The sequence below is a fragment of the Gorilla gorilla genome, chromosome 2 (genome assembly GCF_029281585.2).
Source record: "Gorilla gorilla gorilla isolate KB3781 chromosome 2, NHGRI_mGorGor1-v2.1_pri, whole genome shotgun sequence".
Taxonomy (NCBI): domain Eukaryota; kingdom Metazoa; phylum Chordata; class Mammalia; order Primates; family Hominidae; genus Gorilla; species Gorilla gorilla.
In genome coordinates, this window is record NC_086017.1 from 133,849,445 (window position 1) to 133,875,662 (window position 26,218).

Below are 26,218 nucleotides of genomic sequence, written 5' to 3' on the forward strand. Positions count from 1 at the left end.
ACATGATAAGGTGCATGCTGGGAGCTGCTCATTCCTCCAAAAGCAATGTAAAACACAATCCTTGCCCTCCAGGAGACAAGATATACATGCAATGCCATTTTTGAAACAATGTCAAAATAAGTGTTCTCCACAACAATTTCCATAGGTGTTTTGAAGTGAAAGAGAAATCAGCTAGACAACCAAGGCACAAGAATCAGAATAGGCTGTGCATCCTAGCATGTTAAGAGGCCCCAGTGAGCACAAGGATGGAGAAACCCAAGTGCCGGAAAACACAAATGAGTGAAACCCATTGGGTCATGGGGAGAGAGCGAGGGAAGAGGAGTCTGGAGGGCATCATTCTTGGAGCCCTATGCTGGAGTCAGGTGGACAGGCGTCATGGATGGGGGATGGAGGTGGAGCTCAACTTTCACTATTCCATTAACCCAGTGCATTGCATTCCGAAGGAGCCTGCCAGTCTTAATAGACACAGGAGAACCCATGCATTCCCTCAGAAGCAGACCTACTCAGTGTCCCGCTCCCAAATGCTTTTGTGTGGATAATCACCGTTCTAAGTAAGAAACACCTCAAGTTTCCCAGTTCATTTTCTTGCTGCAAAGCTTGCAAGAGCAGCAGACGGATGCAAACTCCTGCTTCTCTTCTACTGGCGAAAACAACCCAATTTGAAGAATAAGCACCAATTAACTAAGTGAGAAGCTCAAGCTGTGAATCCTGAAGTGTTGTAACCTGACAGCAAATTGCACTTCTTTAGAGGGAGCCGTGGGAGGCAGGGGCAGTCCCCAGCCAAAGTAGCCTCCTGAAGCTCCGACCTGCAGACGTTGATCATTATAAGTCATTCACGTCTCAGCAAACAGTGGGACACTTGTTTAGGAGAAATACTAAAAGAGGGATTCCTTTTTGAGCACAGGGTTATTTATTCTCAAAGAAAATGCTTTGGATGCCATTTCCAAATTAAATTTGTTAAGAACTAGTCAGAAAATTAAACTTCACGTAAACACACAGTCCTTTGGTTTTCTTATCTGTAAAATGATGATGACCCCGGACATACTTATTTCCGGAGATAAGGATGAGGTGGCACTTTGTAACCTGGGAAGCACTACAAAAAAAATTACTAGCATCCATAGTGTGTCATATGTCTATCATCCCAGTGACCGTGATAGGTAAAGATCAACAAGCAGGTATAGTTACCACCAAGAAGGGGAAAGCACGCTGCAGACACCTGCAGATGGCTGAGTTCAAGTCAATTTAAGTTTTTTGAATGTCCAGTAAGTGCACGGCACTGCGACAAGTACTGAGGACACAAAAGTGAATGAGAAGCAGTCACTACCCACCTGGAAATCTCATAAAGAAATAAGCCTACTTCCAAATCAAAACATAAAACCACCTTTGGAGAAACCGAAACACAGTAAAAAGTGCCCCCACTAAAGCCTCAGGCTTCCCCTTGCACCCACACACTATTAGTTCATCCACTCAGTATTTACCATTGACATGCTTTTAGTTCAAGTAACCCAAAACCCAATTCAATTCAAAGAGGCTTAAACCAAAGAAAATAGAATAATTCACATGAGAGGAACTTTAGAGATAAAAAAAAAATCATGCAGTTCAGGTTCTTTCCATCTCCGCCAGCCGCTAAAATTCCACATCCTGCCATTCTCCATCCTCAGGGGGCCTCTTCCCAAAGAAAGTTCTTGAAGGTGGCCAGGTGCGGTGGCTCATGCCTGTAATCCCAGCACTTTGGGAGGCCAAGGCAGGTGAATCATGAGGTCAGGAGTTCGAAACAAGCCTGGCTAACATGGTGAAACCCCATCTCTACTAAAAATACAAAAAATTAGCCAGGCACAGTGGCAGGTGCCTGTAATGCCAGCTACTCAGGAGGCTGAGGCAGGAGAATCGCATGAACCTTGGAGGTGGAGATTGCAGTGAGCTGAGATTGCGCCACTGCACTCCAGCCTGGGCGACAGAGCGAGACTCTTATCTCAATAAATAAATAAATAAATAAACAAATAATAATAAAAAAGAAAGTTCTTGAAGTTTTAATTCAGCTGCCAAGAACAATCAGGGCAGCCTTCCTTGTTTAACATCTACCTAGAGAATGACTTCTGATGGCTCTTTATTGACAAAGAGGAAGAACTTTCTTAGAAATCAAAAACCTCTCCTCGAATCCCATTAGTCAAAATTGTGTCATGTGTCCATTTATGGCCCAACCCCTGCTAAAGCTAAACAGCATACGTACCCTTAAACCTGTCAAGGCCATCCCCTTAGGCAAGCCCAAGTTTCACTGCTGTTACTCCGGGAGGAGGTGTGGAATAGAGGATGGGAAGTTTACCACAAGGTGCACTACTCAGTTATAAGAACTTTAGTTATCCATTTTCCAAGCCCATATAAGAAATGCAAATTAAAAGTGAAGAAAAATTTGCTTTAGGCAGATACATTGTGTCTAGCAAGAAGGGACATCCGTCAGCAAGAGGCACAGCTGGAAAAAGGAAAGAGCAGGCACAAAACTCAAAACCTCAGGGGGCCATTTGGTGTAAGCAAATTGTCCCATACACCCCACTGAATCAGAGCCCAGTCCATTAATTAAGGTTTCTAACATACCTTTGGGACACCAAGAAAAGGTTACATTTATGCTTGCATTACTCCGTGTAAGAAGGCAGGGATGCATATAACACATTTTATAGAGAACCACAAACACAATGGCTAACAATGTAAAACTGTTGTTGCTTAAAGAGGCCAATCTAAAGTGTGTTAGAACACTTTACACTTTAGAATGACCCACCCCAGCTTCTCTGGAGAGCTGGGATTTAAGGTGCAGACTGCAAATATAACATACCCAGGCAACAATATGTTACGGCTGGCCTCCCACCAGGCTCCTCCACACTGATGGAAATTGATTGCACCTCATTTCCAGTGAACAAATAGTTGGTATTTGGATTAGGATGTTGCTCTTTTAGAACAAACATTCAGGCTCCCAGCCCCACCTGGACCTATCGAATCTGAATCTCATGGGTGGGCCCATACTCAGTCTTTTCTTAAAGTTCCCCTACTAAATCTGATGATCAGTCTGACCAAACCTCACACTGCCTCCCTGAAAATCCAGAATACTCTGTAGGAAAAACTTCCCGAATGGGAGAACCAGGGCCTGGTGGAACTCTGAGAGGTTATCTCTTTTGCACCCTCTCTTGCCTTCAGGAAGGCCAGCATGAAAGGTCAGAGGAATGGCAGAAGCCCTGAGCGCTCACTCCTTCTAGGGATGAGCACAGTCTCACTCAAGCACCATAGCCAATCCACCACTCAGACCCCACTGCTCCCCTACACACCCTCTTCCTGCCCACAGCCTTCCTCCACCTGTCCCCACCCCTGACAGCATCAGGGTCCTCCCCAGCCAGAAAGGACATTATCTGTCACCTATTAAAGGACATCATGCCAGTTTTTACTTCACAAGCTCCTTTTGTAATTGACTCCCCACCCCATCCCGTCTCACTGAAGAAATGTTCTTCATTTGATGCTTATTATTATTATTATTATTTAGAGACGGGGTCTTGCTCTGTTGCCCAGACTGGAGTGCAGTGGTGCGATCATAGCTCACCACAGCCTCAAACTCCTGGGCTCAAGTGATCCTCTCACCTCAGCCTTCCAAAGTGCTGTGACTGTAGGTGTGCATTCCCATACCTGGCTAATTTTTTGTATGTTTTTAGAGAGATAGGGTCTTGCTATGTTGCCCAGGCTTCACTGGATATTTAACTCCAATTCCTCTCATTGTAACTGGCTGAGGTTGAGGGTAGGGAGGTGGAATAGAGAATAAATAGGGACTCAGGACTCCTTGGCCACCAGAATGTGACTTCCAGGGATGAAAGAGTGGTTGGCCTGAGGGGGTCATTTGAGCTCTTCACTTTTTTCCAGGCAATGGAGAGAGCAATCCTGATCCCTGAAACACTCCAGTTTCAGGGGGACCCTCCTCCCAGGGGCCTGCCTACCATGCAGACTGTTTTTGTCTCCATCCCACCAATTCCTGTAACCTTTGATTGCCAGCCCCTGCATGGCCAGAGATTATGGGCTTGGCCATTACCCAGAAGGCTCTTCTCATTCTGGCTCGGCCAAACACCACCTGTGTGACTTTGGAGCTGTTCTGCAACCTCTCTGAGCCTCAACTTCCTCCTGAGATGGATAATGCTTGCCTTGGCTTGTCTCCCCAGTTCTCACGAGACTCAAAACACAACAAATGTGACTGTGCTCTGTCAACCTGAAAGCACTGTCCACTCATGAAGGGTCACTGTCCACTGGGCTAGGAGTGTCTGCAGCTGGGAAAAGCATTTCATCCATCTTTGCATCTCCAATGTCTGGTGTTGGTAAATGACCCCTGAGGGGTGGCTGCTGGGTGGTACATGAACAAAATGAGGGGACGACAGAGCAGGATGGGAGTAACTGACAAGTCAGGAGCGTGAAAATGAAGAAAGAGAGAGAAAAGAAGAAATGTCCTTCCTTTCCTGTCACCCTCAGTCTCCAGGAACTAACAATGCTCCCCAAATAGTGGCCCACACCACTGATTAGTTACTTTTTAAAGTCACCTCAGCTCCAATTAGAAAAGGATGCTAGTAAAGCTTTCCCATACCAATTTAAATAAACACTGAACACATTCATCCTTTAAACTGAATGGAAATCCCTATTTTAAACAACAACCTTCTAAGGGGCTTGCTGGTGCTGCACTGAGTGCTGAAATTAGGAATTGGGAGATTTGGAAGCTTGGGGTGGGGCAAACACTTTCCCTAACTCTGGGCTACTTTGGTTTCCTGGAGGAACAGGCACTCAGGAGGCTGAGAGAGCCAGGATGGCAATTGGGCTTTTTTAAGCCAAGGGAAGCCTTGGTCTTCTGTGCTGAGCAACGGCCAGGCCTGGGAACCCACAGAATCATCCAATCATCCTTACCACCCTCCCCCCATCTATGTTCAGTTCTGCTCCATACACATCCCCTACCACCACCACCCCCATTCTCAGAACAGAAACACAGCCGCTTAGATGAAAAGGGCAGCTGCTTTGCACCACAAACAAGCCCTCCCACTACAATCCCAGCTGCATTTCCAGATACTCCAGCCTCTCTTTGCATCCCCGGTCTAAACTATAATGGAATAATTGGAATAAAATATAAAGCAGAACTTCCCACCCAGAAAAGCATGAGGAATGAGAGGGTGGTAATGTTTAGACATAAAAGAACACTCCCACAATGTTACCCTTGCCCTCTGAGCATGGGGCAAATTTGCAAGCCAGCGTACCCTTGGGGACATCCCCTGACCTCCCAACACCTACTCATGCACACGGATCTTGCTCTTGCCCCCTTCCTTCTGCCCCACTCAGTGTTAGGGCTGTATCAGGGCTTTGCTCTCAGGAGCTGAGGGTGGACAAGGGCTCACTAGATAGCCCCTGGGGCTACCTCTAACATACACAGACCCTGACCCTCCCCTCATTCTCTAGGGTAGATCACAGGGAAGCCAGGATAACCTTCTTTGGCCACCTCCACCCTCACTTGAGAGCTAAGTGAGATCTGCTAAGCACTTCTCAATTGAAACATTGATTCTTCCCCTTATCCATACTGCTATGGTCTGAACATCCCCTTCAAATCTCATGTTGAAATTTAATCCCCAATGTAGCAGTGTTAGAGGTGGGGCCTTTGAGAGGTGATTGGATCATGAGAGCTCTGTCCTTATGAATGGACTAGTTCATTCATGGGTTAATGGGTTATCATGGGAGGGGAACTGGTGGCTCCTTCCGAAGAGGAAAAGACTTAAGTGAGCACATTTGCATGCTTAGCTCCTTTGCCATGTGGTACCCTGCACCACCTTGGGATTCTGTAGAGTTCCCAACGGCAAAAAGGCCCTCACTAGATGCAGTCCCTCGACCTTGGACATCTTAGCCTCCATAACAGTGAGAAATAGATTCCATTTCTTTATAAGTTACCCAGTTTCATGTATTCTGTTACAAGCAACAGAAAATGAACTAAGACAGATACCAAGTACAGTATAAATCCAATTCCAGTATACTCCAATATAGTATAATTCCAATTCCAGAAATGCCAGGAGGCAGACCAAACTAAGGAAAGACACAGAAAATGTATAAGCCACTGTCAAAGTACAATTTTCAAAATGCTTTCATATATGTATATTTATTTAACTCATTAATGAGGAATAGCAAATCTGGCTCAACTTTAAGAACGGGGTTTGCATGATCGGCAAAGGCATGCAGAAATAAGTCTGTTATGTCGAGACAGAACTGTCCTACAGGACAATAACACCATAACTTTTGGAGTTATCTTTTCTACTGGAGAGAAATAATTTGCATCTCAACTTGGTAAAAATCACTTGCAACTTATCCACCTATATGTTAACATCTAGCTTCATAAGGTCTGGCCTCTAATCAATAATAAACTGAGAATCGAACACTGTTTTTTCTATCTCCCCTGCTTAGAGTATAAACTCCATGGGGACAGGGTTCTTGTCAGTACTTTTCCATTCTAAGGCAGTGGAAGAGTATTCAGCACCTGTAGATGCACAGTGGGTATTTGTTAAAGGATTATTTGAAGGCACTCCAGAGTTCAGGGCCCAGAAGAAGGGGCCTCATGCATCAGATATGGCTGGATATAGCCCTGATGGGTGGGTGGGATCTGAATGGGAGGAGAGGAGAGTGGAGGCAGAGGAGAGAGTGAGGACGAGGTGTGGAGGAGAGTCAGGAGGAAGCCGGGGAAGGACAGGGTTTTGAGAAGATGTTGTCAACAATGTCAAATTTGGGGATTACACACATGCAGTAGGTGGGGGCTACGCATTCAAAATCTTGGCAGACAAGAAAAAGCATAGACAATCCAGGAGCCAGCTGAGTTAGGTGCAGGTTTCTGGAGAAGGACCAAATTGGGCCCATTTGAAGACAGGGGGAGAGAGGCATGGCTATCCAAGCAGCAGGTAGGTGTCAACCAACAGTGGCAGGGGTTTTCCCTGGGCTCAGGGTTCAGGAGCTGAGGGGCACAGAGGCCTGCAGCTGGAGCTGGGGGGCTGCAGCTGCCCAGGGCTGGGTGTCACCAAAGGACAGCCCAAAGAGCAGTGCCCTGCCTCCCACCACAAGTGCACCTTTGATGTGGCTCAGGCTGCTGGGCAGAGGAAACCCGAGCTTCCCAGAGCAGCCTGCTCCATCAATGCCACCCAGTTTTCAACGAGGCTGCATAAGACACGGACCCGGTGCACCCGTGGCAGGGCAATTTCTTTATGGACAGAGCGGCTGGCAGGAAATCAAGGCTCAGTGTTTCAGCCTGAGATGAAAGGGAGCTTTTACCCAGACTCCTATCAATGCACCCACACTCCACTCTCCACTCTCTGGAGAGGGGTTCTCAGTGCAGGGAGCGGGGGTTGAGACTTCCCTACTTTATTCTCCATTCCTCACTTCCTTCTGGGGAGGAACTCACAGTGGAGGTGTCTTTAGGCGAGGGGACTGTGGGTAAGGGAAGGGTCTGTGTTAGGTTTTAATTATCTAAGCTTCTTCTGTGGGATAAGGGAGGGTCCTGTGAACACATCAGGGATAAACACAGAGAGTACAAAATGTGTTCCCCCAAGCCTTGCACATCGTGCCCACCCACCACTGTATTTAAAGATTTACTCCCTCCATTCACATGTATGTGTGTGTGTATGTGTGCCTTTGCGTGTGTGTGTATGAGAGTGAGAGAAAAAAAGAGAAAGAAAAAGGAAGACAATGCTATTCCATGGTTGCTCCACACAGCAACCAGCCCGTGTCCCTTGCTCCATTTCTAGCCACTGAGGCTTATCAAGTGACCTTGAAATCCTGCAGGGGTTCAGGACCTCTGGTCCTCACCCTACAGTGGAAATAGAAAATCAAGGATCTTCTTTTTGAGAAGATGCTCCATCCAGGCTTAGAAAGAAAGATATAGGAGGGGAAAACTGGGATGTTTCATGGCTTTAGCTCTCTCTTTAACAATAACTCGACACACATTTACTGAGGCCTTGGTGCCTGGCTTTGGGCTGGGCAAAGAGACACAAAGACAAATGCTGCTCTGTCTCTGCCCTGGGAAATTAAGCTCATAGCAGGGAGACTGCATGGTGATGCAGTACAGGCAGCACCAGGAGCTGAAGACAAAGGCAGGAAAAGGTGCCTGATTCATCCGGGAGCCCTAAAAAATATGCAGATGCCCAAGCTCCTCGCTGGATAAACTGAGTCCCTCTTTGATGGTGGGGCCTGGAGGACGGGAGGTGGCTGGCTCTGGATGGGTGAGAGGCGGGGAGTGCCTTCGGGAAGTTTGGAACCCCAGGGCTCAGGGCCAGGGCCTGACACCCCATAATACCCCAGCATGCTCACACCAACAGCAGAGGCCATGTGGTAGGATGGGACAGACCATGGAATTTGGAATTGGAAGACAAGGGTTTAAAATTGCCCCTTAGTAGATGTATGACCTTGGTCATACCCTTTCTGGAGAATTTCTTCACCTCTAAAATGGGTATAACAGTACCAAACTCAGAACTTAGTAATTGTAAGAATTAAGTGAGATAATGTACAGAAGGCATTAAAACAGTGTCTGGCATGGAGTTCAGGAAAGGGAAGTTGTGGCTTCTGGAAGAAGTAAATGAGGATGCAGATGTCGTTCAACAACAACGAAGTGGTCCATTAAAAAATGGTGTCGGCTGGACGCAGTGCCTCACGCCTGCAATCCCAGCACTTTGGGAGGCTGAGGCAGGCAGATCACAAGGTCAAGAGATGGAGACCTTCCTGGCCAACATGGTGAAACCCCATCTCTACTAAAAATACAAAAAATTAGCTGGGCATGGTGGCATGCGCCTGTAGTCCCAGCTACTCAGGAGGCTGAGGCAGGAGGATCACTTGAACCCGGGAGGTGCAGGTTGCAGTGAGCTGAGATTGTGCCACTGCACTCTGGCCTGGTGACAGAGTGAGTCTCCATCTCAAAAAAAAAAAAAAAAAAAAAAAGGTTTCTCTCAATATCATCATCATTTAGCCCAGAGCAGGTGAGGGTGTATTATCTGGGACTCACCACCCCAAACCTCTACAGCAAATAGCGGGTGTGAATCGGGCTGAACATGTGGGCTGACGGCCACGGGCTCTCTCACTGAGGCCAGGACATTTCTGTGAAGATGGGGGCAGACAGCCCGTCCTGGGAGCCTACTCTCAAGTGGATAGGCCCAAAGGCCATTCTTGAGCACACAGAAGTCGGGGGAGATGTACAGCAAGCCCCTCCTCTCATGTAACAGCTGAGCCCCTTCCCCACAAAGCTGCCATCTCACGACCCTCACTCTCCCACCCCCATCAGAGCGGCAAAGGAATGGACAGAGTGTGTCTTGGGGTTGAAGACTTAGCAACCAGAGCCTTGGTTTCCCTATTCATGAGATGAAGGAACAGCTCTTGGGATGGCCCCCTGGGGATTAGGGAGCCTGTGTTTAGAAAACAGAATGCCTGTCACATCGATCATCCAAGACATGGTCACCCCATTCAGCCTCTGTGTCACACCTGAGCAAGGTCAGGGTTGTGCAGTTCAGTGTAGGAGACTGTGGGGCAGCCGGGGCTCGTCCCAGGCCTTGATTTACCCACATTCCCTGTGCATATGGAAAGATCTGAGATGGAATCTGGGGTTTTGCCCAAGAAGGGGGAAATCCTGAATTCAGGCCCAGCTGGAAGGTGGGGTTTCCCCAGGACAGCAGACTCTGCCCCTGGGCTTCTGTGAAATGAAGCCCTGCCCAGCACACACATGCACAGAGCTTGCAACCCAAGGTTAACGCCTGCATCCTGGGAGCTCAGAAAGTGAGCCCAGGACACATGCTCCTAACAGAGGAACAGGCACCAAGGCTGCTATCCCAGAGAGGCCACAAGAGAGGGACAGCCTGGGAACCAGTACAGGGCTAGAGAGAGGAGGAGGCCATGGCAATGCTGGTTGAGAAAGCACCTCCTGTACTGAAGGATAGAGTGGCTTCCCATCACCTCTCCAGGACACAGAATGAGCCAGAAACCCCGCTCTGGGGCTCCCAGCAAGACAGCGCTTCTGAACAACATCCCTGCAGGAAACTCTGCCTCCTCGAATTGCTTGACCCTCCTGGTTTCCAATCTCCCTCCAACACCACATGCATTTCCCGGGCTCTGTCTGGCACTGTGCTCCGCAGGAGCCACAGGAGAGGCCCAGTCAGGTGGAAAGAGCACAGTTTGGCTTCACTGTGGCCTAGGTTCAAATCCTGCCCCTACCTCTATATAGTTGTGAGATGTTAGGCAAGTTTCTTAACCTCTCTGAGGTCTTTTCCTCGTGTGTAAACCGGGGCTCATCGCTCCTTCAGAGGCCTTTATGAGGACTTCGGTGAGAGACTGGCCTGTAGTAAGTCCTCACACATGGTAGTTGTTATTTGAGAATACGAAGCAGATCCCATCAGAATCCCTGGGGCTGAAGGCTTTCACCCACCCCTAAGGCTTCTTATGCCTTCTCCCCCATGTTCTCCCAATCCCTACCACCATTTTCCTCTGCGCCCCTGGAGGAGGCCACAGCACCAAACCAGGCCAAGATTCATCCTAGGTTAGGAAGATTTCCCCAGCAGGTGACCAGGGCAAAGCCATAAGCATGGCCCCTCCGTCCCTACCCCACCTAGGCCACAGGTCTTTATGGAGCCATCCTCCCCGGTCCTACCCTTTCAAGGAGAGGCATTCCTGAAGTAGAAACCGCTGCAGACAGTTAGCCCAGTGTGACAATCTCTGAACAATCCTTCCTCCCAGCAGGACTGGGCTGTGAAGTGTAATTAAAGCCACAGATTAATTAGGTGTGCAGCCATCTTGCCAAGAGGAGCACCTCACCTCCTCTTATCATGCATCCAGAGGTTCAGGGCTGCAGGAGGCAAGAAAGGGATCCACACTACCTTCCCCCCTCCTCTTCCTCCTTCATCCCTCCACCCCAGTCCTAAAGCTCTCCAGCCAGGCCACACCAGAATTGCCTTCCATCAGCTGTAGTCTAACTGATGACATCCTTTCTTCTACAGATGGATGGAGGGAGTGGAGAGAACAGACCTGGTTGTGATTAGGACTTCATGGAAGGTGCCTGGAGAGGTGTCCTTAGAGACAGACAGAGCCTTGAGTTGCCTCCTGCCTCCAACCCAACCATGAGCAGGAGACAGTATAAGGACTGTTTTCAATGCAGGGTCCTGCATAATGGAGCCAGGAATGGAGCCAATGCAATGGATGAAGGAAAAGCGGGAATGAAAAGAACACACCGGTCAGACACAGGAGAGAGTTGGGAGGCACTGGCTCAAATGGCTAGGAAGCCTGGGATTGGCTTACTAGTTATCTCATACCTTCCTATCTCAGCCTGGCTCAGTCACTCCATCTGTAAAATGGGGGTGCTGTGAGGAATTTCATGAGCTAAAACACATGCAGCTTTTAAAACAGGCTGCTACAGTGTAAGCTCTCAGGAAACCAGGAAATCCTCACAACACCCGCCCCCTTCTGCAAACTGCTGAGTCCTGGGCTCCAGCTCGCTAGTCCACTCTGCAAAGGACCGGTTCACTTGGTACCTTGAGGTCCCAGGTACTTTTCCAGGTGATCTGCTATACAGAAAGGAACTTGTGTCATTCAATTCCCATGACAACCTTCTGAAGTAGGTATGATGGCCATTTTACATATGAGGAAACTGAGCCTTGGAGAGGAGAAATAATTTGCCCAAAGGCCACTCTAACAGTAAATGGCAAAGCAGGTGTTGAGACCCAGTCTGTGTGGCTCCCGGCTTTCCCCCCCACTGCAAGCTGGCTTCCAAGCCCCACTCCTCAGCAGAGTGTCTGAGGCCCTCATATCTAGCTCTCTTCCCTGCTCCCAATCTAGCCAGATTCACGCACCCCCATCCAGCCTCTGGAAGCACACACCCCATCTTCACTTATGTGCTTTCCCCACGGAGTCAAAGAGCCAGAATAGAAAGGAGAGAGGGAAAGGCTTCAGGGAAGAGGGGAGCTGGAGGGTAAAGGATGCTGAAGGGAACAAGGCTGCTGCTCATCGATCTGGGAGGCTTCTCTGGCTCATCCTACAGCTGTCTCCAGCTTGGCTTCTGTCTTCCCCATTCCACAGGAAGGAAATGGTGAGAGGAGCTTTGGGCACAGGAGGGCCAAGCTGGAGGCTGGTGAGAGGCCTACAGAAGCTCCAGCTGCTCTGAATGTGTTCAAGCCACTTGGCCGGGACACACATCCAGGGAACAGGGAACATGCAAATGAGGCTCAGAACAGCTGTAGATTCCTGATCTCGTGGGAATCCTGACAGGATCCTGGCAAGCACTAGGGCGGCTGGGAGGCCTCCAGTGGGCCACACAGTCCTCACTACCAGAAAGGGGTCTGAGGTGGGTTTTGCAAACCACAGAGGTGAACTCAATGTGCCTCCTGCAGAGACTCTAATCGAAGGCTAGTAGGCATTTGAGAAGGGCAGCTGAGATAACCAGTAGACAGCGTGTGTTTGGTAGCAAAGTCCTGTCAGGCAAAGTGCATCTCCTCCACTGACAGGAGATGTTGGTAGACAAGGGAAATGGGGTTTGCCCATCAAGCAGATCTTAAATGAAACATCCGACAAGCTCTTCATGAGATCATTGTGTATAAGCTAGAAAGAGGAAGCTGGAAGGCAGTAGCATTAGTGGGACATATAGCTGGTTGCACAGTTGTACCCCAAGGGAGGTTAGCAATGGATCCTGGCCGCCTGCAGGGAAGTGTCCAGGGGCCATGCTGCAGAGCTCCAACCCACACCACCCCATTCAACCTCTTAGCAAATCCTTGGATCAATATACAAGAAGCACTTGAAGCTGAGAGCAATAGCAGATACATTGGCTGACAGAGGCAGGATCCGAAATATCTTCATCAGCTGGAAAGATTTTTTCAAGATAAAATAAATTAGGGAAAAATGTAAAGTCTCGAAACAGGAGGTCAAAAAGCTGCAGCACTGTTGTAGGATGAACCGTGTCCCCCCACAAAGCTCACAGGTTGAAGTTTTAACCCCCTGTATGTCAGATTATTGCCTTATTTGGAAATAGGATTGTTGCAGATGTAGTTAGATGAAGTCACACTGGAGGGTGGGCCCCAACCCAATATGACTGGTGTCCTTATAAAAAGGAAAAATTTGGTGACACACACGCACACAGGGAGAAGATGTTGCAAAGATGAAGGCAGAAATTATATTGATGCTTCTATAAAACAAGAAACACCAAACAATGCCAGCAAACCACCGGAAGCCAGGAGGGAAGCACGGAGCAGATCTTCTGTCATATCCCTCAGAAGGAGCTCTGCCCACACCTTGATCTCAGACTTCTGGCCTCCAGGACTGGAAGACAATAAGTTTCTGTTGTTAAGCCCCTCAGTGTGGGGTGTTTTGTTACAGCTGCCCTAGAAAACTAATACAAACACAAAGGTAAAATTGGGAAGATGTGGCTGGGTGCATTATGTTAAAGAGACCCTGGGGTGCTGGTTGGCTGTAAGCTCAGTAGAAATCAGCAGTGCTGTGTGGCTGCTAAAGACAGCCAGATCAGAGTTGAGCCTATGTTAACAGGAGATGCACTAGCTAAGCATACGGGTATGCTAGTCAGGCCTCACCTGGAGGGCCACCTTTGGTCCTGGTGACCTCAACTGTAGAGAAGTGGGAGATCTTCAGAGTCCTATGCCCAGAGATGAAGAGACAAGCCAGAGGAGGACTGCTGAACTGGGGAAGAGGTGGCAGGCTCATCAACTTCCAATGTTTGAAGAGCTGTGGCATGGAAGAGGGATGAACACCCAGCCACAGCGAGAAGAGATGGAACCCACAGGGAGAGAAACAGACTTCAGAGAAATAAAATAATTATATTAGGCATTGTCACCCAGAACATCAAATGGGCCACCTCATGGGCACCTGAGCTCTCTGTCTCTGAGAAACTCAAGACTCCACCTGCTGACCACTCAGTAGAGACTTGTGCCAAAGACTCAGGCAACCTGCAGCTCCAAAGAGGGTCCACTCACATTCCCAGCCTGGCTTGACACCAGCAACTCGAGATGCTTACCTATTTAAAGTTAGAGGCCACCATGCAATGTCTGGGCCTCAAGACTGTTCATCTATGGCTTCAGCAGATTAAACTGTTTGCTGACACAGGGACTCATGGGCCTCAGAAGATCAGGTTTGGTGAGACCCAGGTCCACTGGAGGGATGAACCTGCTCATGCTCACAGAATAGGGTCCCAGGAGGATGAGGGGTGGGAAGGAAAGCTGCCCTAACTCTCCACAGTCCAGGGAGTGAGGGAGCTGGCAGCCCAAGCCTTAATTGATCCCTAACTTGAGGGAGCCCCACATTGGTGTGTGCTGTGAGGGGACACAGAGGAACCTACACCCAGACCTCTCTTTGAGGGGCTCAGGGAAAGCTCACTGGGAAGACAGTATTCTGTAGGAAAGGCAACTGTGATGTCGGTAAGAAGATGCAGTGATCCCTAAGTATACCTGGGGGACCAGTCCCAGGACCTCCTGCAAATTCTCAAATGCACAAATGTTCAAGTTCCTTATATAAAATGGTGTAGTGTTTGCCTATAACCTACACACATCCTCCTGTATACTTTAAATCATCACTTAATTACTTGTAACACCTAACACAACGTAAGTACTATGTAAATAGTTGTTATACTGTGTTGTTTAGGGAATAATTACAAGAAAAAAGTCTCTGTACATGTTTAGCATAGATACATTTAAAAATTTAATTTAATTTAATTTTTTTAGAGACAGGATCTCATTCTGTCACCCAGGCTAGAGTGCAGTGATGCTATCACAGTTCATTGCAGCCTTGAGCTCCTGGGCTCAAGCAATCCTCCTGCCTCAGCCTCCCAAGCAGCCAGGACTACAGGTGCATAACACCATACCTGGCTAATTTAAAAAACCCTTTTTTTGTAGAGGTAGGGAGAGCCTTGCTGTTGTTCTGGCTAGTCTCATAATCCTGGCCTAAAGTGATTCTCTGGCTTCAGCCTCCCAAAACACTGGGATTACCAGTGTGAGCCACTGTGCCCGGCCTCAGGTGCATTTTTTTTTTTTTTTTTTTTTGAGACGCAGTCACTTTGTCACCCAGGCTGGAGTGCAGTGGCGCGATCTCGGCTCACTGCAAGCTCCACCTCCCAGGTTCACGCCATTCTCCTGCCTCAGCCTCCCGAGTAGCTGGGACTACAGGCACCCACCACCACGCCCGGCTAATTTTTTGTATTTTTAGTGGAGACGGGGTTTCACTGTTAGCCAGGATGGTCTTGATATCCTGACCTCTGATCTGCCCGCCTCAGCCTCCCAAAGTGCTGGGATTACGGGCATGAGCCCCCGCGCCTGGCCCAGATGCATTTTTTAAAAATATTTTCAATCCAAGTTTGGTTGAATCCTCACATGGATTCCACAGATACAGAGGGCTGACTGTACTTCCTAGGATTATTAAATAATGAGCTCATTTAATCTTCCTTTAAACACAGCCCTACCTCATCTTACAGTTAAAAAAAAAAAAAAAGAATGCTCAGAAAGGGAAAGGAACTTATACAAAACTCACAACCAAAAAGCAGCCACGCTGTGTTTGAAGCCAAGTCTGTCTCATTTTCAAACCCATACTCATTCCAAGGTTCTCCAGTGCTTCCCTAGTAAAGGGTTGCAGGTTGTGAGTTTCAAATAAGCACCACAAGCATCCAACAACAGAAAGAATGACCTACTGTGGTCTAAAGCAGTGTCTCCAACTGTAGAATGCAACAGAATGACCTGCAGGGCTTTTAACAGCACAGGTTGGCCAGGCGCGGTGGCTCACACCTGTAATCCCAACATTTTGGGAGGCTGAGGCAGGTGGTTCACTTGAGGTCAGGAGTTCAAGACCAACCTGGCCAATATGGTGAAACCTCATCTCTTCTAAAAATACAAAAATTAGCCAGACACAGTGGCGGGTGCCTGTAATCCCAGCTACTTGGGAGGCTGAGGCAGGAGAATCGCTTGAAACTGGGAGGCGGAGGTTGCAGTGAGCCGAGACTGCATCACTGCACTCCAGCCTGGGCGACAGAGTGAGTGAGACTCCATCTCAAAAAAAGAAAAAAAAAAAGGATTTTTTACTGGGCCCCAGATCAGCAAAAGGTTGGTTGAACCTTTTTAGTGGGTCTGGGGTGCAGCCCAAGAATTGTTGCATTCTTAACGAGTTCTGGTGGCACTAATGCCACAAGTCAGGGGCTTCGCTTTGAGAATTCCTGCTCTAAAGAAATCAGGAAAGGAAGTGGGGTTCCAGCCTCAGAGCCGCAAAGACATAGAGGTACACTGGTTGGATGACCATCTGTTCCCAGGGCAGGAGTCCTGCAAAAACCAGGCAGCAGAACTGCTGGCCAGTGCTGAAACAGTTTACTGTTTACCCATCTGTTTACCCATCGGGTTGGGAAGATGCTCATTCTAGAAAACCTAGGTTCCTGTACTTTTCACTCTGGGCTCTTCTGGTTCTCCCGGGCTGATGAGTATGTTTTTCCATATGAAGTCCTGCTTCTTTTGTGGTTGACCACAGTCACCCTCAGCGTTTTCTCCGTGTCTTAACAGAGGAGCTTCTTTCACCAGACCTTTTGTGGCTAGGCTTCCCAACCTCCTCCTGACACCAGATGCCCTCCACGAAGCACACCTGAGTTGGGCAGGGTCCCCTCTCAAATCCATATTCATAAATAAGCACAGAATGACCAGGAAGAACCCAATCTGGACCCCACATTTCTCTTAGCTCCATTTAAGATGGTGTTGTTTTGAGCCACCCCATCACCTTGTCGGCTCTGATGAAGCCTATGCACAATTAAACCCCTCAGATCTTTTTCTCAGGACCTCAACCAAATCAGGTCTGTCCCCAACATCCAATTCTCCACTTTAAGCAGTATCTGATTTCCAGTAGAAGTCAGACTGCCTATCCCCTGTCATGACTATAGCATGCCTCCCTGACAGCCTTATATTCCATACTGGGAAAGTAGCACCCAAATTCTTCCAACTGGCTGGAGAAGCTGTAATAGGAATACGTCATAACTTGGACCTGCTCAGCTGCAAGGCATGCTGGAATCTTGGCAGCTGGTCAGTGAGGAGCAAGAAAAGTTTTCTAGCACGGGTTACCTGGATAAAGGGATGAGGACATGACCCAGGAAGTAAAAAGGAAAGGGGGGCATTGATGAATAGCATCCCCACTCTACTGCTATTTGTACTGAGAAATGCCCCTCTTCTGCTGGAGAAAGACACAGCATATGTCCACGGGATGCTGAGGGAATATTTGTGAACAACTTGTTGACAACAAGCCCAGAGTTAACACCAAGAGGATTGAGAAAAGCCTATGTAGTGGTTAAATGTGTAGGCTCTGGGTTTAAATCCCAGGTCTACTACTTATTAGCTGTGTGACCTTGGGCAAATCATTTTATTTCTCAAGGTTTCAGTTTCCTCATGAGGAAAGTGGAGATAAAAATAATATGTGGGCCGGGCACAGTAGCTCATGCTTGTAATTCCAGCACTTTGGGAGGCCAAGGGAGGTAGATCACTTGAGCCCAGGGGTCTGAGACAAGCCTGGGTAGAAACCCCGTCTCTACATGAAACACAAAAGTTAGTCAGGCATGATGATGCGTGCATCTGGTCCCAGCTACTTGGGAGGTTGAGATGGGAGGATGGCTTGAGCATGGGAGGGTGAGGCTGCAGTGAGCTGTGATTGCACCACTACACTCCGGCCTGGGTAACAGAGTAAGATCCTGTCTCAAATAAATTAATAAATATTTTTTTAAATGTGTACATAAGGCACCTGAGGATTAAAAGAGATAATGCACATAAAAAGTTTACCAGGCCGTTGTATAGTAACAACTGTATAAACCACAGCTGTTTTTACTGAACACTAGCTGGAAGGCATTGAGTGTTACGGTTCAGGGGCAGGAGGTACGAAGATGAAAGGGCTGAGCAGGTGAAAGGAAAAACAAGGATGCTGGAGGTGGGGGCAAGGGAGCCTAGGAGTTCCTATGAAGGGAGAGGCAGCATTCTGTGGAACTGATCTGGAGGCAGAGCCTAGGACCAAGGCTAGGTCAAGGGATTCTGACCTCAAATCAGGGAGGGGGAAGCAGTCAGCGCGAAGCCTCAGAGGAGAGCAGTGAAAAGTGTTTCTTAAACTCTGAATCCAAAAACTTTTTATTGCTGTAGGAAGTCAGTCAAAAGCGGTCTAAATGGTCCATGTGAAAAAGCATCAATATTCCACCTCTAGAAATCTGTTCTGAGGAAATAATCATTGATAGGCACAAAGATTTATGTGCAAGGATGTTCACTGCAGCATTATTTATAATAGTGAAAAATGGTTTACAATTTAAATGTCCAACCACGGGGGGTTTGTTAAATAAATTATGGTGCATCTGTATGATGGAATACCAGGCAGCCATTATAAAGCCCATCTTAGTAGGATACTTAGGAAGGGGGAAATTATCACAATATGCTGTTAAGTGAAAAGGCTGGTTACAAAAAGTACAATCACAATTTGGTTACATACCTATCTAGACGAAACATACAAAAATGTTGAATGAATATTCATTACTTTTGTAAATGCTTTTTAAGAAAAAAATGACCAAAAAGAAGTAACCAGACAGGAGCTCTCACAATCAGCTTATAATAGAAAGTCATTAAATTCAGAACACAAACAGTAGCTATGATCTGAATGCCAGGAGCTCTAGCTGGTGCCCATTAGAAAGGACCTGGCTGTTTAGAAGGGTTGAGGGCTAAGAGGTTCTGCATGCCATTGGCATGAGGCCACGTAGAGCCTAGAAAAGAAGATTTAGGTCAGTGGCTCTCAACCATGGCTGCCTATTTGAAGCTCAAAAAAATACCAGTGCCCAGGCTCCCCCCGCAGAAATCCTATCTTAATTAAGGTCTAGGATAGGGCTGTCAAGTATGTATTTTTTAAAGCTCTGCAGGTGGTTTTTACGGAAGCCAGTGAATTATGTGTTGAGCTGGACCAAGCCACGGTTACCTGTATACAGAGGTAGACTTGAGGCTGTTCACCCCACTTCACAGCCGTCTTCTCTCTGGACAGGGCCCAGCAGGAAAGTGAGGAAAGTCTCACTCTGGAACCTGGAGAGCTGTTGAAAGGGAGCATGTGCCCCAAGGCACCTGGTCTATGTAGAAACATTACCCTCAGCCTTGGGGACATTCATGTAAGTGCTCTTTAGACCTTGCCTGTTTGGAGCTTTTACCACAAGGACACTGCTCTACACTTAGACTCCTGATGGGACCTAAGGTACCCCTGATGCCAAACACTGAAAGTCCAGGCTCTACCAAAGGAGGAAGGAAAGAAAGCCTGGATCCCGGGAAATCTGCAGGGGTCTGACCCTGCATCAGCCAGAGCTAGTGGTATTTTCCTCTTCTGTCCTGCTTTCGGGCAGAAATACACACCAACCAACAGGGCAATGTGTAAACCTTAAAAGCAGTCTGCTTTCAGTGGATGAGGCCTCTCGGAGAGGGCTCCTAGCTTCCCCCAGGCGCCTTGAGGGAAGAGAAGCAGAGGGAGCTGGCTGCTAGAAACAAAAGTTTGTATGAAATGATAAGATCTGCCCCAGCTTCTCACTACAGATATAGAGTTACTCAAGGCACCGAAAGCAGGGAAAGAAGAGGCCTGAGTTGGGTGCTTCACACACTTGTCCCTGAATAATTAAGAGCCAACTGCAGCTCTTTTGTATTCCTAACAGGGGGGCTCCTGGGAGGCCTTCGGGACAATGGCTAGGGCGGTAGGGAGGGAGCGTTGGCTCAGGTAGACCAGTGGGATTGGCAAATAGGGATGGATCTAAATTGTTACCCTGCAAGCCATTTCCCTAAAGTTGCCTCCCAGGGCGGGCTTACATCAGCTCTGGCAGGGAACGAAACTGCGGACAGAACTGCGGTTAATCCGATGGTCAGCCGGTAACACACAGATTTGGAATGCCTTGCATCTACATTTATATGTGCATATATGTATGTATGTTTATATGCACATGTATGCCTCAATATACAGCAGAGTTACCTTCCAAATGATATTTGGCTCAGGCTGAGGCAAAAAGGAAAATGCATTCTCTGAAGATGCAGTGACTGGCAGTCGGTCAGATGGGTTAACAACAGGGGGGCTGGATGGTAACTGGAAACTAGCCTGAGACTCACATTCCCCACAAAGAATCCACAGAAAAGTCAATGAGCCACTCCTGGAAAATCAAGAAGTGACTGCAATATCCATTCAAAACCACTGACTTGAGGGCCAGAAACGGCTTTAGGATTCTTCTGAACACCTCCCTTTCACAGATGAAGAACCCAGTGCTTTGGCAGACGTGCTCAAGCAGAAAACCCTCCCTCATTTCTAACCCTGCCTCCCCACTCTGTAACTGAAACCTCTAATTTGATCCCCAGGGGACTGGCAGGACAGATGGTCACTAAACATCCTTCAAGTACCAACCTTTCCCATCACAGAAGATGCTGGCCAGGACATTTCTGGTTCAAATGAAAGATACTCTGATAATATCGACAAGGCTTCAAATTCAAACAAGTTCCATGCGCAAGTCTGATTAAGTCATCCTTATTAAACACAGAACAATGAGGACGGTGTCATGGCGGGATTCAGCACATACAGCATTGCCTTTAAAGCTTTCATGTACTCAGAGAAAGCCCAATGGAATCCTTGTCCTTCTATTTCAAGTCAGAGAGTGGAGGAGAATCAGCAGACCAACTGCCAAGAAGAGAGCTCAAGGTTAAACTCTCCTGACCCAGTCCCCAACCCAGAGGTCCCTCCTTCTGCTTTCTCTCCTGTGCCCAGCAGCAAATTGGACAGAAATCCATCTTCATTTTTTATTCCACTTTGAAGCCACCAAGTCGAATAATTTCTCACTGGTGAGTCCCCCACTCAAATCAGGACTGAGAGGCCATTCTGCAAGGTTTGGGTTTCATCTCTCATGCTCACTAAAACAGAAGGGAAGGGAAGTATCATGGCAGAGCCACACAACATTCAGCACCCTTCTGTCCCTTTCCTTTCAGAACTCGACTCTCAGCTGGAACTTCTCCCTGCCATTTTCTAGCATTCAAGCTGGTTATAAAGGAAATTTCTTCAGAAGGAAAGTATTGGAGGAGATCCATCTGAAATAGAGAATGGCATACACGAAGATCCTGTTCCAGAATACCCATTAGAGGATCATCTCCTCAGCTAAGGCAGACGTCATCAAACCAAAAGTCACAGAGAGGGGGGTTTGCAAAAGTATAGCATGATGCCAGTGAAAAATCCGGGTGTTGTCCACACAAGCTATAAATGAAGGGCTCAATTCTGTCAATTCAATGAAATTCCATTAGTCAAGGCATTTGCTTTGGCCTCTTGCCATACATTTAAGACCAAGTTAGTTAAGTGTTGTCATAAATTTAAGGCCAACTTAGTGATAGGTAAACTCATATGGAAAGATCTGAATGTAAAGAAAACTCATTCATTAGAAGTAACTATTTCCAGCACACACACACACACACACACACGAAATGAAGACAAGCTAGTGATCAAGGTGACTGAATGAGGCAAAAGATGGTCCCCAGAACCCACTGGGGTTTAGATCTTTAAGTATAAGTAACACTCCCTCCAAGCACTTGTGCATCCCCAGAGCTCCAGATGCCCAGATCTCCAGGAGCCTGGCTTTGCGTCTATTTACACCACAGGTACAAAGTAGGTGTTTAGCTTTGATGAGTGAGGAATCTGAGGCACAGAGAGGGAACTTGGAACTAGGAAACAGCTAAGGTGATGGGATCCTAGCCCTCTCACCCTCCCCCAAAACCCTGGACTCCAAGTCCTTTGGACAACTCCACATTAGCTGTCAGGTCCCCCAGACAAACCCACAGGGGAAAAAACACCACAGTAAATCACCACAGATGTTGAGGCAATGCTGATAATTGTGTACTCTTAGTCACGCTGATTTACCCCATCCTGGGAGATCGGAGGCATGTGTTGTTTACTGTTGTATCCATGGCTCCTAGAACAGTGCCTGGCACATAGTAGGTGAGTGAACACAGGAGTTTACTGCCACTGGATGGTCTCTTTTACCCTGTACCCAGGCAGTGACAAAGTCAACACTTGAAGATCATGGGAAACATCTGTCTACTGCCAGGGTATAGGTGGTGGGGCACCAGAACTCAGCTCTGGGTTCTTTAAGGCAATATAACATAACAAGGTGGCATGCACTTCTAATCAGGGATCTTGTCTTTTTGTCCTCTTTGTCCATTCTACCACCTCAGTCATCAGTGAAAGTGGTGAACTGGTTGGCTGGTAATGAGTTGCTAACTCAGATCATTGGATATAAGAGGGTGACCAAGACTAAGCACAGGAGTGTCATGGTCAGTGTTCAAATAATTGGACCCAATAGCATCATCTTCCTAAATACACATACTCCATCCATAAATGTCTGCTGTTCCTCTATCCCCTTGATGGGTTCCCATCCCTCTTTTTAGATCCCCACTCAGGCATCAGGGCTTTCTGGATGTTCCTTGGAATCTGCAAACATCCAATGTGAGCTTCTAGTCTTATCTCATCTAACCCTATTGCTACATTAGATGAAACAAAAAGTTATGGTTGAATTTTCTCTTTTTTGTAAAAAATAAAATTGGTTTACACCCACTGGATTCCTAGTGGGAATGGGGACAGGAGATCTGAATCCAGTCTTTGCTCTGCATGTGGAACCTTATATCAATGGATGTGATATGCTCAGATTTGAGTAAAACAAGATGGCTCCCTCAAGGAACTTATCATCTGACAGAAGAATCTTAATGGGCCCTGAGAATGAGGGTGAGCCAAGGGCCCAACAGGTCAGCGGTAGAACCAGGCCATGAGATATTCCAGTCAATCCCCAAGGTACAGGGAGACAAGATAACATGTATATCCAAGGCAGATGAGCTCACTTCTTAGAATCTTAATATCTTAATCTATAGATATAAGGGGTCAGGCTACTTAAAGGCTGTTAATTGATTTTGTTAGGATCATTTCACTTGGCCAGTTTGGCTTTGAACTCCCAATTGTCCATAAGCTGGGCCACTCTAATTGCCTGATCAACACACTGTGACCTGCCTGCCCTCTATAGGCATTTGAATTTGTGCTTCCCCTGACATGGACAATCTCCAGGGCCTCTCCCAGCTTTGAGTCTCAATAAGAAGTGACCACTGTAGGGTCTTTCAAACAAGCCAGGAAGTTCATCCTAAGACAAGAAAGTTTCTGGGGCTCCTCCAGTCCTAATGGGGAGGTAGCAATCTACAGTGGTGTTGGGCTGGACCTCTCGGCTTCTCTGGTTTTCTAGTCTGGCACTAGAAGTGGTAAAGGAACTTTTTCCCCTTGCTAGTGGGAAAGGAGGTGCTGGCTGTCCTATCTCAGGGCAGAGTCAATAAGCCCAGCTCTCTGTCCCACCTGAGTCATCGAGTTTTCTTTAACCCTTCCTCTCCTAAACCCTTGAGTCATCAGGCACCTTGCTGCCTGTACAGCCACTGCATGTTCCTCTCCATGTTCTCCCTCCCCAAACACATAGACAAGTGTCTCAGGATCAAACTGGTGAACTTACTAACCTCTCTGGGCATGGGCTCGGCCCTGTACCTCTTTTTATCTACCAGAATTTAGCATGGTGCATTGCACACAGTAGGTGCTTAAACAGTGTTAGATGTCCACGGTGATGATTATGGTCGCTACTGTTGGCTTTGGAGGAGGAAGGCTCTGGCACTGGCTGCTTGGAAAAAGAAAAGGGATGGAAGATCTGCCATTCCTTCCCAAACTGGTGGTGATAGGTGTTGATATGGAGAAAAGAGCTCCCCCTGAAACCCACACTCACCTACACACACCTTTCCCAACACAGCAAGCCAGAGGCAGCCCTGCCCCGAGTGGTCTACCCCAACGCCCCAAGGCCCAGAACAGTTCTCACCGCCCCATGAGTGACCAAGTGGCAAGTTCCCCCATCTCTCCTATATTTTATCTCCTTTCCTCCTCCGTTGAAAATCTAGACTTCGGGCAAGGTACTGGCTGTTTCCTTCCAAGCTGCTTTCAAATCTGCCCCCCTTTTCCGTAATCGTGAGGTCCAGTTATAAGGTTCAAGTTCCCCTCTTGCCCCTTCCTCAAGGTCATCTGTCCCGGCTTAGAAAAGGTGAGAGGCCACTGCTGATTGTCAAGAAGAGAACAGGCTGGAAAAGATGAGCTGAAGTGGGGAGGCCGAGGAGCAAGCAGGCAGGGAGGGCTGTGGAGAGAGGCCCCGAGGCCGAAGTGGGTTGGGGTGCCTGAGAAAAGCGGAAGGAGGTCGGATTCACTAGGGGCTGAAGGAAAAAGATGGGGTTAGGGCCAGAGAAGGTAGGATCGTGGTGAGGTCTAGACACAGGCAAGCTTCCAAACCCTCAGTCCCAATTCCGTTGGCCGGGAAGGAGTGCACGCCAGGGTAGCCAGCCCTCCCGTCTCCTGCTGCTCTCACCCCGCCCCTCTGCAGAAAGCCTGGGCAGGATCGCAGGGGTGCGGGCGGAATCCAGCGCTCCTCTCTCCCCATCCAGACTCGCGGCCCACTCCCGCCTGGCGCGGCGGGCAGTCGGAACTACCCAAAGACTGGGCTCGAGGTGGGGGGCGGGGGCGGGGAGGAGGGGGCCAGAACGGCGCTGCAGGTGGTCCTCCTCCTTGTTTAAAGTTTGCGGTGGGCAAAGGAGTCGGCTCCGTTGGGCCGGGTTTGCTCGAGCCTCGCCTTCTTCCTCCGCCGGTCCGGCGACCACTTCCCTCTTGGCTCCCGCCCCGCGCGGGTCCCCGATCCCCTCTCCCGTCTGCATCCCTCTCTGTGCCCGAGCGCCCCCCGCTCCCTCCCTCCTCGCTGGATCTCCCGCAGGACGTGAGCGGAAAGTGAATGGGCAGCCCCAACCACAAAGACAAATTACCATGAGAAACATAAATCGGGAAATCGCCGCTCGCGTCCCCGCTTCCAGCTGCCGCACCCCTCTCCACCCTCCCAGCCGGGAGTGCGGGGCCCTGAGCCACTGCCCCTGGAGCCTGGTGGGCAGAGTTCACGCTCTGCAGGCCTGGTCAGGGCAAGAGTGTCCTGGAGGGGGGTCTGGGAAGAATCCGGGCGGCGGCTCCGCAGGCGGCGGCGGTGGAGCGGGGACGTCCCTGAGCGGGAGATTTCACACTCTGGGCGGGCCACGCGTTCCCACGCGCCTCGCCGCCCGCACTCTCCCTCAGTGCTGTTTACTAGCCGGCCCTCTCTGAGCCTCCATCTCCGCACCTCTGTCCCTCCGTCCCTCAGCCTCACTCGTCCGTCTCCTTCTCCAGGCCTGCGTCCCGGGTCCCCATCGCCGCTGCAGCCCAGATGCGCCGACCACAGCCCTGGCAGGGCCCAGTGCAACCCGGACCCAGAGCTGGCTGGCGGCGGGAACGCAGCAGCGCTGAGGGCTCTCAAGCCGAGGTGGCAGCGGGAGGCGCGGAAGCCAGGGGACCCCCTGTCCTCCCGCCCGCAGCCTCACCTACCTGGCTTCAACTTGCCAGAGCCCGGACCCCTACCTCTCTACCCCGATACCCACCCGAGTTGCTGAAGTTTGCAAGTTGCAGCCCCAACCCGCGCAGGGGAAGCGCCCGGGGCTCCCGGGACTCACCTCCCAGCGGCGGGTGCAGGTGCCCGGTTCCCCGCGGCTCCCGACTCCCGGGCGGCGCGGACCGGCGGGAGCAAACCAGATGGGCTGGCGGCCGGTCTGGGAATGGGGCGGCCGCGCGGGAACGGCCTCCAGCTCTCAGCGCTCCGGTGCAGTCCCGACCCGGGCCCGCGCCCGCTGCGCTCGGGCTCCCAGCAGCCGCTGGACGCGCTGCCGACCCGCCCGGCTCGGCGGAGCTGGGCTCTGGCACCAACCCCCGCGCTCCAACTAGCTCCCGACCCGGCGCTCGGAGAGAGCAGGGAGGAGGAGACCGCGGGAGCAGAAGGAGGGAGGGGGCGGTGGGGGAGGAGTTGCAAGCAAAGGGAGAGAAGGAGGGGAGCGGGAGCGAAAAAGAGGAGGGGGCTGGAGCAGACCTGCCGCGGCGGGCGCTGCACCCGCCAGCCTCGAGGCGCGCGGAGGAGCGCGAGGGGGCGCCCTGCATCCCGCGGCTGCTCGGCCGACTCCCGCCCCGGGCCTGCCGAGTGTGGTTACCAGCCCGGTGGGCCGAAGCCCCTTCCCTGGCCGGCATTCCGGCGGCAAGACCTAGGACTCCGAGCACTTGCCGCCGTTTGCCACATCCCGCCTTGCCCTTCTCG

General features: G+C 49.4%; 1 protein-coding gene across 1 annotated transcript in view; it reads right to left on the reverse strand.

Moving 5' to 3' along the window:
• Window positions 1-26,015, reverse strand: part of SEMA5B (semaphorin 5B) — a 121,191-nt gene extending 95,176 nt beyond the window's left edge. Inside the window, exon 1 of the mRNA XM_004036183.5 lies at window positions 25,587-26,015. The gene's annotated coding sequence lies outside the window, so the exon portion shown is untranslated. The remainder of the gene's footprint in view (window positions 1-25,586) is intronic.
• Between the last annotated feature and the right edge of the window lie 203 nt (window positions 26,016-26,218).